The 14,971-nt window shown below is 40.4% G+C and overlaps 1 non-coding gene across 1 annotated transcript; it reads left to right on the top strand.

The window, feature by feature from the left end:
* The first annotated feature begins 11,128 nt into the window (after positions 1-11,128).
* On the top strand, positions 11,129-11,233 carry LOC131241732 (small nucleolar RNA R71). The gene has a single exon (XR_009169292.1). It is a non-coding gene; the product is annotated as a small nucleolar RNA R71 (small nucleolar RNA).
* Positions 11,234-14,971: the final 3,738 nt, after the last annotated feature.

Below are 14,971 nucleotides of genomic sequence, written 5' to 3'. Positions count from 1 at the left end.
AGATCGAGCAAATCTTCAATTCCATCGAGACCTATTGATAGTTAGTTAATGAGATCGAGGACCACTTGTAAAACTGTTGTTTTAGGCTGTATATTTTATAGTAGCTCCACACCTCTTCAAACCTTATTTATCATATTTCAATTAGGCTTCTAAGGCTAAGAGATGATCAACAAGGTTTACCAATTGTTATGGGTAAAATTATATTGGCTAAGGAGAAGAGGTCAGCTCAGAAACCCGTGCTCATCGTGTGACCAACCAGCGTCAGTCATGACCAAGGAGCTCCTCAATGGCTAAAAAGTTATAAACCACTACTGGGGAAACGACTTTACTCCCTGAGCTTAGCCATCAGAAGATGAAGTATCTCAATTTTCATTAGATGTTGAGCCCTTCCACGGTTCCATCCATTTCCGAGCTGCTGCTCGGAACATTTCTTGTTAAGGGCTCCCAAGGTACGACCCTGTACGAGGCAAGACTCCATACCGCTACACTCAAAGAGACCCTGCCCCATACAGTAAGATGAAGAGGATGGTCATCCCGATTTCATTTATATTCATATTAAGGAAAGGAGCTTGGTCTCAGTGCTTGGACACGACTCACAAAGGTAGGTCGGTGGGTCAATGATCTGCCCAGTGCTAAGGAGAAACTCGACTACAACACACTAAAGAATCCAGGTCGGAAGACTACATAGGTCACCTCGGACTCTCGAGCTCGGCCTCCTATTACATATCTCCTTTGATTCAAATTATTCAGGTCTTATCGAAGAGATCTATCTAGGATCTCAGCCGAAGATCCCGGAAGATAATTGTGACACGGATCTGCCTGAGGTCTTGACAGAGAATCTCAGAAGATACCCATGACATGTTCATGATATGAAACCCTCTACAATACGCCCCTACTAAATAAGAAAAATTTTCTCTACGCCACTGCCCCTCTTCAACTATAAATAGGAGCATCTCTATGGTGAAAGGTACACATAATTCAACCCAGAAAACACACCCAAAAACCTTATGTTCTACTAGACCTAGCTTGCATGTCTGACTTTGGTATCAGAAGGTCCCCTATTGCAACCAGGGTCTCCATCTTTGTCCTCTCTTGCAGGTATCAAGTGGTCTAAGGAGGACGTCTAGATTTATGCATCAACAGTTTGGCGTCGTCTGTGGGAATGACATTGAAAGTCGTTATCATCATCTACAGTGCTCCAACAATGGCGAAAGGGAGAAAGAAGGCTCAGACCACCACTGTCGCACTTGATCCTGCATTGGCAGAACAGTCTGCAGACCATCGGTACTCAACCTCCCAACTCCAGGCTGATTCTGCACTCGTAATTCTGATATTGCAGTCCCGAAACTGAGGAGGTCAGCTTATCTCTTTGGAGCATCAAGTTGAAGCACTGACCAACAACATTGATCAGATAAAATAGATGCTGGAGCGACAGAATTCTCCTCCCAATCGGGGGGTAAAAGAGGTTAATGCTTGGACAGCCACTGAAGTCTTTACGCCGTCTCGAGCACCCGCCGGCTCCCAAAGGAATAAATAAGCTCATTAGGTGTCAAACTATGCACCCTCCCATGCCTCAGGAATTGCCACGCTGGCTACCTTTGACCTGCATCATGCATTGGAGAAGAAGAAGCATGGTAAGGCTCCTGAGGCAGTGGCCGAGAACGAGGATCCCTAGAAAGCCGAACTTAACGAGTTAAGGGATCAGATCGGCAACATACGACAAGCACATCACACACATGCTCGACCTTGATAGAAGCTATGTTGGAGGAAAATGAACCACCATTTACGGATGATATCATGCAAGCTCAGCTCCCATCCAGATTCAGGATGTTACAGATTACTCCATATTTTAGGTCCACCGATCCGACCGAACACCTAGAATCCTTCAGGGCATTAATAGAGCTTCATGGTGACTCGACCGTGGTAATGTGCCAAGCGTTCTCCCTAATGTTATCAGGAGTAGCTCAGAAATTGTAAGACTTGTATCCTAGCCTGTACTGTTTCATAGGCTTCCGCGGTCCTTCCGGTCGGATTTCGATAACCCTTGACCTGTATCTGACGTTTGCGCATAATCTTAAGCCGAGTCCCATATATCAGAGTCGGCTCAATCCGAGACTTGTACTATTGCGACTGCACCGTCGCCGCGGTTCCAACGCCGCATCTTCCATACCGATTCGATACCCTGGCAGGGAGATGTGGACTTACGTTCAGTTCGACGAAAACACCGCGTATTTGTAATCCTAAGAGAATCTCTACAACATGTCTCATTAATCAATCAATCAATCACCTCATGTCAAGTACAAGAGAAACCCCAAAGTCAACTCTTTCTTACCCTCTCTCTTACACACCCATACATGTCAAGTACACCATCACCTCACATCCATCACTTCATCATCCATCACCTCTCTTACAACCACCCCCCTCTCTGTCTCTCTCTTTCTCTTCACATTTTCCAAGCAACAAAGGAAAAAAAAAAGTGAACGTCCAAGCTATTCCATGAGAGAAAAGTGAGATGTTGTGTGTGGCCCACTTCCTCTTCCAAGATCTATCATCCTAGCCCTTCATCTCTCATCACCTTCCATCAAAGACGGACACAAGGAACTCAGCGTTTCATCGGACCAAGTAGATCAAACGGTGGGTGCTTTATCGGCTAGATTTTCATGTTTTGATGATGGGCCAAGTGAGGCCTACCGATTGATGGTATGGATCTCACTTTGAACCCTAGGTGTGGCCGATAGCCCACCTTGATCCTCATGATCATTCCATGATGGGGCCATTTTCCATGGACCCCTTCATGATGTTTATTTTCTTTACATGGATAGGGTCATGTAGACCTTGCATTTCGGTGGAGAAAAGATCTCCACCGTTGATTTTGATCGGTGGGCCTATATGTAATGGGACCCACTGATGTATGTTGTAAATCATGGAAGGGAGGGCCCATAGTACCGGGGTCCCTCCATCACTCGATCTCTCTCTTTCTCTCTCTCCTTTTTCTTGATTTTGGCCTTTGATGTATGTAATTCATCCTAGTCGTCCACCTTCGTGGGTCCCACTTAATGGACGTGTTAGATCCATCCGTCCAAGCCATGTGGGCCCTACCTTGGAGTGATGGAAAAACACAATTATCAGATTGATCCAAGTGGGGCCACGTCCATGTGGGACCCACCTTGAAGAGCATTCAAACCGTCCAACGTCCAGGGACACTGGACGCGTTTAGTGTAGCGTGAGTAGGCGATGGGTGTACTGGCAACAACAGTAAGACAATATATATATATATATATATATATATATATATATATATATATATATATATATATATATATATTAGCTTTGGTTCAAAACTTTTGGGAAGGGCTGCCCATGCAGGCCCCACCTTGATTTATCAATCCAATCCACGCCGTCCATTCCATTCCCCAGCTCATTTTAGACATTAAGCTGAAAAATGAACCCAATCCGACTATCTAGCGGGCCATAGTATAGAAAATAGTGGCTTTACCGTTGAAATCCAATCTGATATTTCTATACACTGAAATGTGCGAATATTGGGCTTGTTCAGACTGTCTTGAGCAATAGAATCCAATGGGTGGAGTGGATCCACCTGATGCGGGCCCTACCACGGAAAAACCTCCGAAAAATGTTTTTTTAAAAAAATACGTGTAGCAACGCCTGGTACCACAGCGTTAGCAATGCAGGACGCTGCTGCGTTACTGCGTTATGGATGAAAGGACCCTGGCCCCACCATGAAGTATGTGTTTTATCTGTGCACGCCCACCCACTGCACATGTGCTCCGTCCGTGCAGCGTGGGTGATGTATTTGTTTGTCTATGTCATCCACTGTTTGGATGATGGGGCCCACCATGATGCATACAGTCCAATTGTTTTGAGATATCATAAATGGTATGAGATGAGGAATGAGTCAGATCCAAAGTTCAAGTGGACCCCACCATTTGCAATAATAGTGGGGCACAGTGACATCCACTATTCAAGCTTCTTAGGAGCCACAGTAGCTTCCAATTAAGCTTATATTTTACTTTCACTTCATTTACCTCTATGTTAACTTATGAATAGGTCGGATCTCAAAAATACATAAGGGTGGGCCCGATTGATATACGTGAAGCCTATTTGATTCGGCCCATTTGAATCAACCCATTTAATGTATTTGGGGCCCATTTGATGAGGCCCGATGTAATGTATTTGGGGGCCGTGGGTTGAGGCCCATTGTGATGTATTTGGAGCTTATGGGTAGAGGCTCATTGTGATATATTTTCAGCCCATTTGGTAAGGCCCATTATGATGTATTCCCAGCCTATATGATAAGACCCATTGTGATGTATTTCCAACCCATTTGGCAAGGCCCATTGTGATGTATTCAAGGCCCATGATTAAGGCCCAGTGCGATGTATGTATGGCCCGTTAAGTTGTGTATGAATCCCTTGTATGAACCACTCCTTGGGAGCAATGTTGGTTAAATGGCCACATTATTGGGCAATGATGGTTTAATGTCCACATTATGACCTTTCCTTGGGCCTTTCGGCGGATTTCGATTGTCGAGGCCGATTATCAGTGCCAGTTATCAATACCGATTATCAATACTAATTATGAGTATGTGACAGCATAGCATCATGATACCTACACCTTGGAGCCACCTTGTGTATATATTGGGCCTATAGGAAAGTCTAGTTTATTGCACGATAGAGAGGATAAGGAAGCTCACTTATTGTATTAGACTCGGATCTGCTCTCAGTGGGGGATATTATGACGCTCCATCACTATGATCAGATGTGGGCGGGCGCACATGGGCAGACACTGATGTGGGCAGTGCCTGAGGAGCCTGGCTGAGCTACCAGTGATTGGCAGACTACTGTGCTGGTAGGCTACTGTGCACACAGTGAAGGCAAAACTTTGTCCCACATCGGTTGCATTGTCCGATGTTATGGTGGCTATAAGTTAGATTTTTTCCTTAACTATCGTGACGCATTTTAAATCAGTGAGCTTATCTTGATATTTGGACTCAATCCGCCGTCCTTCTGTGGACCTACATCATTTATATGCATGTTGTGGTGGATGATTGATTAGATCATATGCCATTGGGCTGAGATGCTTATGGGACTCCTTGGAAGACGGAGTTGCCCCCACATGATCGGGTGATACGTGCAGGTTTGATGTATGGCCTAGATGAGGTTAATGGTATTCGTGGCTCGTCAGGATTTGCATATTGCATTGCATCCTCGGCATCTGTTATTGTCTTACTATGTTTTGCATTGCATAGCCTTGATATGGCCGTTAGCATTCATGTCTTGCATTGCATAGCCTTGGTACGGCTGATATCACTCATGGACTTACCAGTATATTTTCGCTTACTCTGATATCGTATGATTCATGATTTTATCAGTATTTTCACTTATTCCAATGATGTATGATTTATGAGCTTTATTATATACTTGGCACTTACCTTACACACACTTACACTACCCTCTAAGCTTTCTATAAGCTTATACACGATAGATACGTGCAGGTAACGTTAGGTTACAACACGTTGCGCTTGGAGCATGCAGCGGTCTTCTGGAGCTTTAATTTTTGACATATGTATTTCCTTTTCAGCATTGTATTCAACTATTTATATTAGTGGATATGTGGTGATAATGTTGTTCTTGTAATTTGGGTATACTTGTGGTTATGCTTCTAATGAGACAAATGTACGTTGGAAAATCTTCCTTGTAGGATCCCAGGATCGGAATCTGGCATATAGACACTGGGAGCCTAGAATGGGGTACTACAGAGGCTATCGGCACCGGATTCGGTGATCGAAAATTTTGTGAGCCCGGTTTCGAGTTTGGGGCGTGACAGAAATGGTTCCAGCAGTTAAAATCAAAGGATGTCAGTTCATTCACTCAACTCAGCAAGGCCTTCATTACCAATTTTATCGAAGGACAAGAAAGACAAGCCAACGACTCACCTCCTCACCATCATTCAAAAGGAAGATGAGCTATTAAAGGATTACATCAAACACTTCAACCTGGAAGCGATGCAAGTGGAGGGCTACTTGGATAAGATTGCCCTAGCCGCTATGATGGCCGACCTAAAGGAGGGGAGATTTCTCTTCTCGCTCTGTAAGAATCCCCCGACGACATTGGCCAATCTCCTCAACCAAGCCCAAAAGTACTCCAATGTTGAGGTGTTTTTAGTTCACGAAACACAACTAGAAATAGGGGAAGCTCAACCAGGGAGAAACAACCTAAGAAAGAATAAGCATCAACTCCCAGCAACAAGCATAGAAGATACGATGATCCGACCAAGGGTCAACGTCCGAGCAGACGACATGAGAGCAGATTCCACTCTTACACTCCCCTCAACGCTACGCCTGAGCAAGTCCTCGTGGAAGTTCGAAACAAACGACTCCTCAAATGGTTGAATCGGATGAAGACTGTTGCCGACAAGAGAGATAAACGAAAGTACTACCATTTCCACCACGACCATGGTTACTCCACCAGTGATTGCTTCAACCTTAAGGAGGAAATCCGCAACACCTCGAAAAAAATCGGCACCCGAGTACATAGACCTTGTTCTCGAGTTTCCGGCTGTTAACTTAATAAAATTCATATGTGTCCTGATTCAAATTCACATTTATTTTACACATAAATAATCAGAGTAACGCATTTTAATTTAATGGAACCAAAGCGAGGTAGAGATAGCAAGATCCAACAATGTAGGGCTAACACATAGGAATTATAGTTCTAAAAGTGGAGGCCACCCATGTGAGAATTATACAAATCACAATAATTACAATAAGGACAGAAGAACAACTACCAATCGGGAAAAAGCTAGAGATCTACTAGGCACCCCGAGCGCACCACCAACTGATCATATTCCTAAGTTATATGCATATGTCAAATAGGAGGCGTCAAATGTCAACATAGTAAAGAAATATCCCCAAGATTGTTACTTAAGATATTTTAGTGATTAGCAGGTTCACAACAAATACATATTAATACATATTATACACTCAAGCATGTATTCTTTAACACATAATTACTAAATAAGTTACACATGTTACCAACACAACAGCTCGTAAGTAATGATAGCATAATAAACAAACAGTTTTCTAATCTATTTAATAAGTATATTAATGCGATAATGAAATGATGTCTACTCCTCACAATGCCAACAGTCCCTCATAAGAAACTCTAACACCAAATCACAACCTATCATAGGATATACATGATTAGTCAAGTGATTATTAGTCTCAATTCATACAGCAGGTTGGAAAAGCTAGGATACTGCTATTATATTACGAGTCATTATCCGGATCATGTGTTTCGTTGCGGCATGTGGCGGTTCCTCACCAGTGTCCCTTAATCCAAATTAAGGCATTAATAAAGTACGGGTCATCACCCAATAGCGAGTGTGAGTCATCAATTCAGAGGTATGAGTTGTCACTCAAAACTAAATCTATACAAAGGTAAGGGCTCGTCACCCAATTCCATTCACGCCCGGTCGTTCGAACAGTACTCCGGCACGGAACCATCAGTCGGGTAATTTAACAGGGCCCGTTCGAACAACATATTATCACCTATATCAGTGCTCAATGGTCACTATAAGGAGGCTCGTCACCCTAGCATAGGCCGACAGATCGAACACGGTGTCCCATACCACCATGCTCAGCTCATGAGTCTTTGAGGATTGTAACGCATTGATGGATATGAATAGACTAAATCAATGGTAACGGTAATATCCCAGATTCTATTGAATGTTATACAATCACCAAGCATAAGAATAATCAAACTTGCATTAGACTGATGCGATCGACTACGGAGGACCCAGAGCAAACCAGCATTGGGTGCAAAGCATCCCGCATAGCTCCAACTACTATTGATCGTCCGTATTCAACTCCGGTCGGCCGTATAAGCCTGAGATAGCCTCCTTAAAGCGGGCTATCAGCATATTTTGATAATTTACAAAGCTCAATCCACTGCAGCAACATAATTCAATTATCCTAGTATTTTTAAGTATTCAAAATCCAAGAATTTTATAATATTAAGAGTTTCATATCATTCAAATATTTCATCGAGCATGTTATCAAGCAAGTAGCAAATAAATACATTTAATTATTCTAAAATGCCACGTAGAGACTTGGGGATAGATCTTCACCTTAGAATAAATAAATGCATTTAATATTAAGAGTTTCATGTCATTCAAACATTTCATCAAGTATGTTATCAATCAAGTAACAAATAAATGCATTTAATTATTCTAAAATGCTACATAGAGGTTTGGGGTAGATCTTCACCTTATAATTAAAATTCTCGACTCGGATGTGGCCCTAGCGTCGAAAATTTGAAAAAAAATGCTCCAAACCTAAATTAAAGCATAAGACTATCGTTAATAACGTGGATTTAGTTCTAATTAAATATTAAATAATGAATTATGGCTTAACTAACTCAATTTGATTGATACATCAACTCGGTTCGATGAATTGGGACCTGTAATCGGCACACAACCCAAACCGTAATGGAATGGTGCCTGATTACAGAACTCTCAATAGTATGGACCGCTCCAATCGATAATTGCAACTCAAAATCCTAACACACTCAACCTTAACATTAGGGTTTGTAAGAATTGACAAAAATGAAAGGGGTTTCTAACCCTAATGGCTTAAAATGTGGGAAATGAAAGAAATAGATGGAAAGACAAGTAGAAAACCTCTTACCTAGCAAAGGGGTGAGGAATTTAACCTAAAATTGTCGGGTTTTGGCCGTAAAAGATGTGAAATTGAGTGTAGATGAGAGATCTTATAAAATTCGATGAGTACGGGGATCGAACGGCGTGATCCGACACCGAGCTCTACCATTTCTCCCTTCTCTCTCCTCCTCTCTTCCTCTTTCTCTCATTGGCTTAGGAAAAATTCGTATGGGGAGAGGGGGAGTGAAAATGAGGTTCTTTTATAGAGATAAAATTGATAAAAACGGCCCCAGTGGTTCTTTATTCATTATACTAACCCTAGAGGGGGTTGTTTCTAACTAATGGGACCCACCGGGAGGTGTACAGGTCAATCTAAGCCATAATATATGTGTCCCACTAAGCAATCTATGTTTGGATACAACCATTCGATAATCGAACATGCCGATTAACTGGAAAGGCCCTAACCTAGATCGATGGTCACCGAACGTCAATTAGGTCTACGACTATATGGATTTATATAGGACATTAATTTAAGTTGTTGTTATAAATTTGGTCATAATCTAACGGTCCGAAAGCCACAACTTCGCAAAAGAGCAGAGAGCCCAATTCACTTAAATTTTGAGGTTTCTTCTTACGGCATTCGTGTATCCCAAGCACTCGAACTTTAGCCCAAGTTGGTCATTTGTAGGCACTTTCTTGCTTTGCTACCCGCAATGAACGTCAAGCCCACTAAAATAAACGCCTTTCTATAATCTCGAGTTTAGTGGCCCACTAAAGAGCATTCTAGAGCTTGTTCGGATAATCAAGGCATTTTTGGAATAAAATGAGTTGCAAGATTTTTCATTTATGATAATTGGGATTTGGATTAACTAAATTCATAGTATGGCCTACTCGTAATTAGTGGGAAATGGTAACTCGGCTCTAATCACCCCAATCAAGGACAATAATTCAGTTATACTCGAAGCTATCAGAATTAGTAAAATATACTAAAAAATAGAAAATATTAATTTAAATAAATAGTATAATTCCTAGTATAATTAGAACCAATTCCTAAAAAGACATCAAACATAAAAACTCTAAGATGAAAAAGATATGCGTGATTCATCGGCAACATATAGTTGCAGAAATTTTTAGTTTCAATAGATCTATTTCATATAATAATTTTGGTACTTTTAATTATTATGCTATTTTTTATTTTTATTTTTAGTAGTTCATCATCAAGTCTAATTTATCTTTACTAAAATTCATTACATTTCGAGTTATAGAAAAATTCTAAAAATTCTGGGAATATCAATTGCCTGAAATTAATGATTTTGGTACAGTTTTTTAGAAGTCCTAAATTTAACCTCTTTTAGGTTTTTTTTTTTTATGAAACTAGACTCATTTAGATTCAATCTGGTTTTTAAATCACCTCAATCGGAGTTGTAGAAAAATAGATGTGAATTTTTGAAGTTAGTGCACTGAAATTGTCAAAATCCGAACGTGCAGAATATTGCTGAACAGAGTTACTCAGTTGCACCCACTCGGTCCAACCGAACCCTGCTATCCAAATTTGTTTGGTTGCTTGATGTTTACTTAGTGCAACTGAGCAGTGCTGCCCCAGTTTGCTCAGTGCAACTAAACCTTGCTGTCCTTATTCTTTAAAATTCTCAAAATTTTACTCAGTCAGGTGGTTTTTGTGGATCCAAGGTCAATCCTTTTTATCCCAAACATGTGCCAATACACACATGGATATACACTCAAGTCGATAAATCAAAAGTACTTCCCAAGGACATCCAATTCCCAACTGGCAAAAATCCAGGGCGTTACAAAATCGAAGCCCTCATTCGCAACAAACATTGCGCTGGTATGTCAGTAAGAGGGAAGAACGGTCGGAGTTGGAACATGAGCAGCCCAACAACAACAGTAACAATGAGTTTACAGGAGAAATCTGTATCATCTTCGGTGGGCCTGCTGGAGGAGGGGACTCAAACTAAGCACGTTGGTCCATTCCTCCTACTGATAATCGGGTGGTTCCGCCAACTCGAATTATACGTGTTTGAGATTGGAGCACTAAAGGGCCTTTGATAATTGTTCATGGTATTGGATTACTCATTTAACAACTCTTAGAACATAGGAATTGTAGGACATTCCTACGTCAAGTGTATGTTACTTGTGCAAATACCATAAATAGTTTCAATGGTCTCCTTGGGTTTAACCATTTCCACCCTCTCCAATCCCCCCGCCCCCCCCCCCCCCCCCCGTTTTCCTTTGACTGATTCGACTTGGGATGGGTTGACTTGGTTAAGGTATCCCAAGATTGCATGTTTTCAGCTAACATGTAAAAATAATCCCATACATCATCGAGATCCCTTTTCAAGAATTCCTCATCGCACATCATCTCTACAAATTAGCGTATGGGTGAAGTCAGTCCATAAAAAAAAAAAATTTATGACCCGCCAAATTTCGCAGCCATGATGTGGGCAAGAACTTAGAAAGTCCTTAAACCTCTCCCAACATTTGAAGAAATTTTCTTCCTCTTTCTGTGAAAAGCTCATGATGGTCTTCTAAGAATGTTGGTCTTATGAACTGGGAAAAACTTTTTAAGGAACTCCTAGATCATCTCAGCCCATGTCCCCATCAATCTCGGCCTTAAGGATTGAAGCCATGACTTTGCCTCCTCCTTTAATGAAAAGGGAAACATTTTTAGCCTTAGAGTATCATCCAACACATTGTCGAAGTGTAGGGTGGCTACAATCTCATCAAACTCATTGAGATGTAGATATAAACTCATAGAATCTAGTCCATGGAATTTCGGAAGTAGTTGGATCACTCTCGATTTAAAATTCATGTTTCATATATTATATGGAAAAATCATACAGGAATGGGTGTTCGTCCTAGTTGTTTGTAAATAATCAAATAAGGTTCTAACTGGTGGGCCATCATGCACATCGTTCTCATCTTGTTATTCATCGGCATGGTGATGGAGTTGATTCGCAGCCATGTTCTCGGCCAATTCAGAAGATCTCAGGTGTTTTCTAACATGAGAATGGATGGACAGTCCTTCAACTAGTCCTCTTTCACTTAAGAGACGGAGAGTGTTATCACGAACCCACTTGGGCATGAACCACTCAAAGCCTAATTCTAAACCTAAACCTCTTTCTAGAGAAATAAAAGCTTCTACAACAAAATAAGGAATCTGAAATAAATTAAAGTAAGAAGGTTGGAAGGATAGTACTCGATTGAGGATTCTAGGTTAGATTCTGCGAAACAAACAACCAATGCTAGTTTCTGAAATTCTAAGAAAACTCTAATCTAGAAGTGCAAAGAAAATTAACCTTAAAGTATTTCAGAAAAAATGCAGTCAAAGTCCCTGGCAATGGCGCTAAAAAAATTAGTCTATCCAAAATGATGACAACCCTAAGTGCAAGGCTACAATGTAGATTTAACTCGGTGAGACCGAGATCGAATCTATGAGGACTAATATTTGTGCATTCTCTAAAATACTTTAAAATTAAATTTAAATTTAAAAGTAAATATAGAATTGTATTATAAGAAATAATGATGTAATTGAGTTAAGTAAAGAGGAAAATTATTAAAAGCAAAACACTAGAGTGTCAAGGATCCACTTATAGCCATTCTTATTGTCTAATTCATTTGATTCAATTAGATAACTCAACTGAAATTGAAGTCCTATCCAATTCAGATGGATAATAAAGTGGTTAATTCATCATTCACAAACAAAAATAGATCTAAACTTCAATTAATTCAGTTCCCACATAAGCCACCAAAGTATTGATTGCAGGGAATTCAAAGCATTTATCATGCCCTTAGTCTACGATAGATCAATGGATTTTACATATCAATCCCTTGTAAAATAGATAAGCAACAATATTAGCCTTCCTACACATCCAAAGTGCTTGAAGTCGATAATGAATCAAAGTAAACTAAAATTGAAATTTTATTTAAACCGATATCAATGAATTGTTCAACACTCAAACAAAATACCTTGAATCAAAGTAAACTAGAATATTAAAAACTATTATAAGCTTCACCTCTTAGCCTTAGCTAAGAGATTTAGCTAACCATAAACATGATTGAACTATGCTTAAACAAAAACATGAAAAAGAACTTAGAACCGAAAGATTAGAGAGGAAGAATTGCTCTGTAGACGCTCTGCTACTCCTTGCTCTCTCTCTCTCTCTCTCTCTCTCTCTCTCTCTCTCTCTCTCATACCCTAGCCTAAATCATCCCCTTAAATAGACTTGATTCGCACCGACTTCCAACTAACTTAAAAAATTCACGCTTTGTTATGCTTCGTCGGACTAAATTTGCTTCTTGGTTACAGCCAAATTTCCTGAAAACTCGTCTAAAGTCTGTCTTCCTCAGGTCGGACGGAACCCTCATTCGATGGCACCGAACTGAACTTCAATCAGACCGAATGTCTGACCGAATTACATATAAAAATCATAATTTATTGTTGTACTGTTATATGCACTTTTGGTTAGACCAAGCTAACCTTAGGTGAGATCTATTATTTCTGTTAATGGACTTTGTGATTTTTTCAGTCTTTTTTCTTTCATTTGCACTTGGTTTTCTTGGATCTTTGGCAGTTGAATTCTTCATTAATGACCTCCAAATATCCAATCCTTGTTAATTCTTCGAACATTATTTCTTCACTTTAATCATCGTTTTCATCGTTAGCTCTCCAAATCACCTCACATAACAAAAACACATAGTTATATTAAATAAGCATACCTATGCATATAAAACTAATGCACAATGAGGGAGAAATATACAATATTTCACACTCAACACTTAATATGGTAAGATGGTTGGTAGAGGAAAATCAAGGGCTTATACAATCCCTGAAGTTTTAGGAGAACCACAAGAAAGGAACAACAACTAGAACGTATTGACATGGACACAACATCATCTTCTTAACCGACCCTTGGAGACATTGTGAATCACATCCTTAGCATGTGATGGGATTTGCAACTGATCATATAGGACAACAAGGCCAATGTAAAGAGCCTCACTAGACTAATTGACGGTTTCTTTGAGAGACTTTCGATCTCAATAAATTTTAAACCTACTAACCATTCCCCGATTGAACTAGAAGCAAAACGGCCAACTGAACCCCCCACAAGGGTCAATCAGGCCAAACCCCAAGGTCGTCCTCCACCACCTCAGGTGACTGTGAGAAGAAACGGCCATCTTTACAACCAACTAGACGGAAACCCTTAAAACATCCATATGCTTGGGGGGTAACTCCATGCAGGTGTTGATCAATTCGAGGGGCAACCACCTGTGTCACTAACGCTACAAAATTATTATGTAGTCAAGCACCTAGGGGGGCAACCTTTGATGCTTTGGGCCCCACCAATAGTGAATATAATGGCTTGAAGTCCACAACTTTGCAATACAACCGTGGCAATTTGTTTGTAAAGATTTAATCAATTTAACACAGAGATAACTTGTTAGTCTCATGGCTGAAGGGTTACTGAACATTCAGCAGACGCGAATGTTATCATGATCAATTTAGAAAAATCAAAATAGCCAAAGATAACAAATAGTAGATCAACATTGAAAAATGACTTCTAGAAAAAATGGCTGAATAAAATAGATAAGTCGAGTCCAGAGTCACCCGGGAGGCAAGGATGAAAATCAATCCCTTGTAAAGAAAATCCGCCAAAAGATATGTGGCTAAGACATGTATTATGGGAACAATTTTGCTAAAAGGTCCATGTGACTGACCGTCAACGTAGTGCCCCATACGAGCCAAGTGATGAACCACCACGGCCACATCATTCGCATCAAAAGTCAGTTCCTCACAAAGACAACTCGTCAAAAGACATTCTATAAGAACGATGTTGTCACAAGGTTTATGCAATAGGCGAACGCACTGCTCCAAGCAAACCACAACAGTCATATAGAGAACCATCAAGACCCTCATGATCGAATACAGAAACATTACGGCCACAATGGCCAATAATAATAATAATAATAATAATAACTTCAGTGGACAAAGAGAAAATTCTATGACCAACTTGACCAAAATAGTGAAGTTAATGGCCAGAATGTCCGATTTCACGACTGATTCAACCAAAATGGCTAAATTAACAGCTGAAATGTCCGATTTAATGACTGAAATGATCATCCGAATGATCTATAAGACGAAGAATTGCCAACACCCATTCAACGTTTCTTTACATTCTCCGAATGTAAAGAGACGTGAGGAGCATTATTTACTCGTAACTAATCACAAGTATATTAAACAGTTTAGAAGTTACATCGTAACGGTCATGCCACA

The sequence above is a fragment of the Magnolia sinica genome, chromosome 3, assembly GCF_029962835.1.
Source record: "Magnolia sinica isolate HGM2019 chromosome 3, MsV1, whole genome shotgun sequence".
NCBI lineage: Eukaryota > Viridiplantae > Streptophyta > Magnoliopsida > Magnoliales > Magnoliaceae > Magnolia > Magnolia sinica.
The sequence above is the reverse complement of the archived record's forward strand: the minus strand, read 5'-3'. Positions and strand labels throughout refer to the sequence as shown.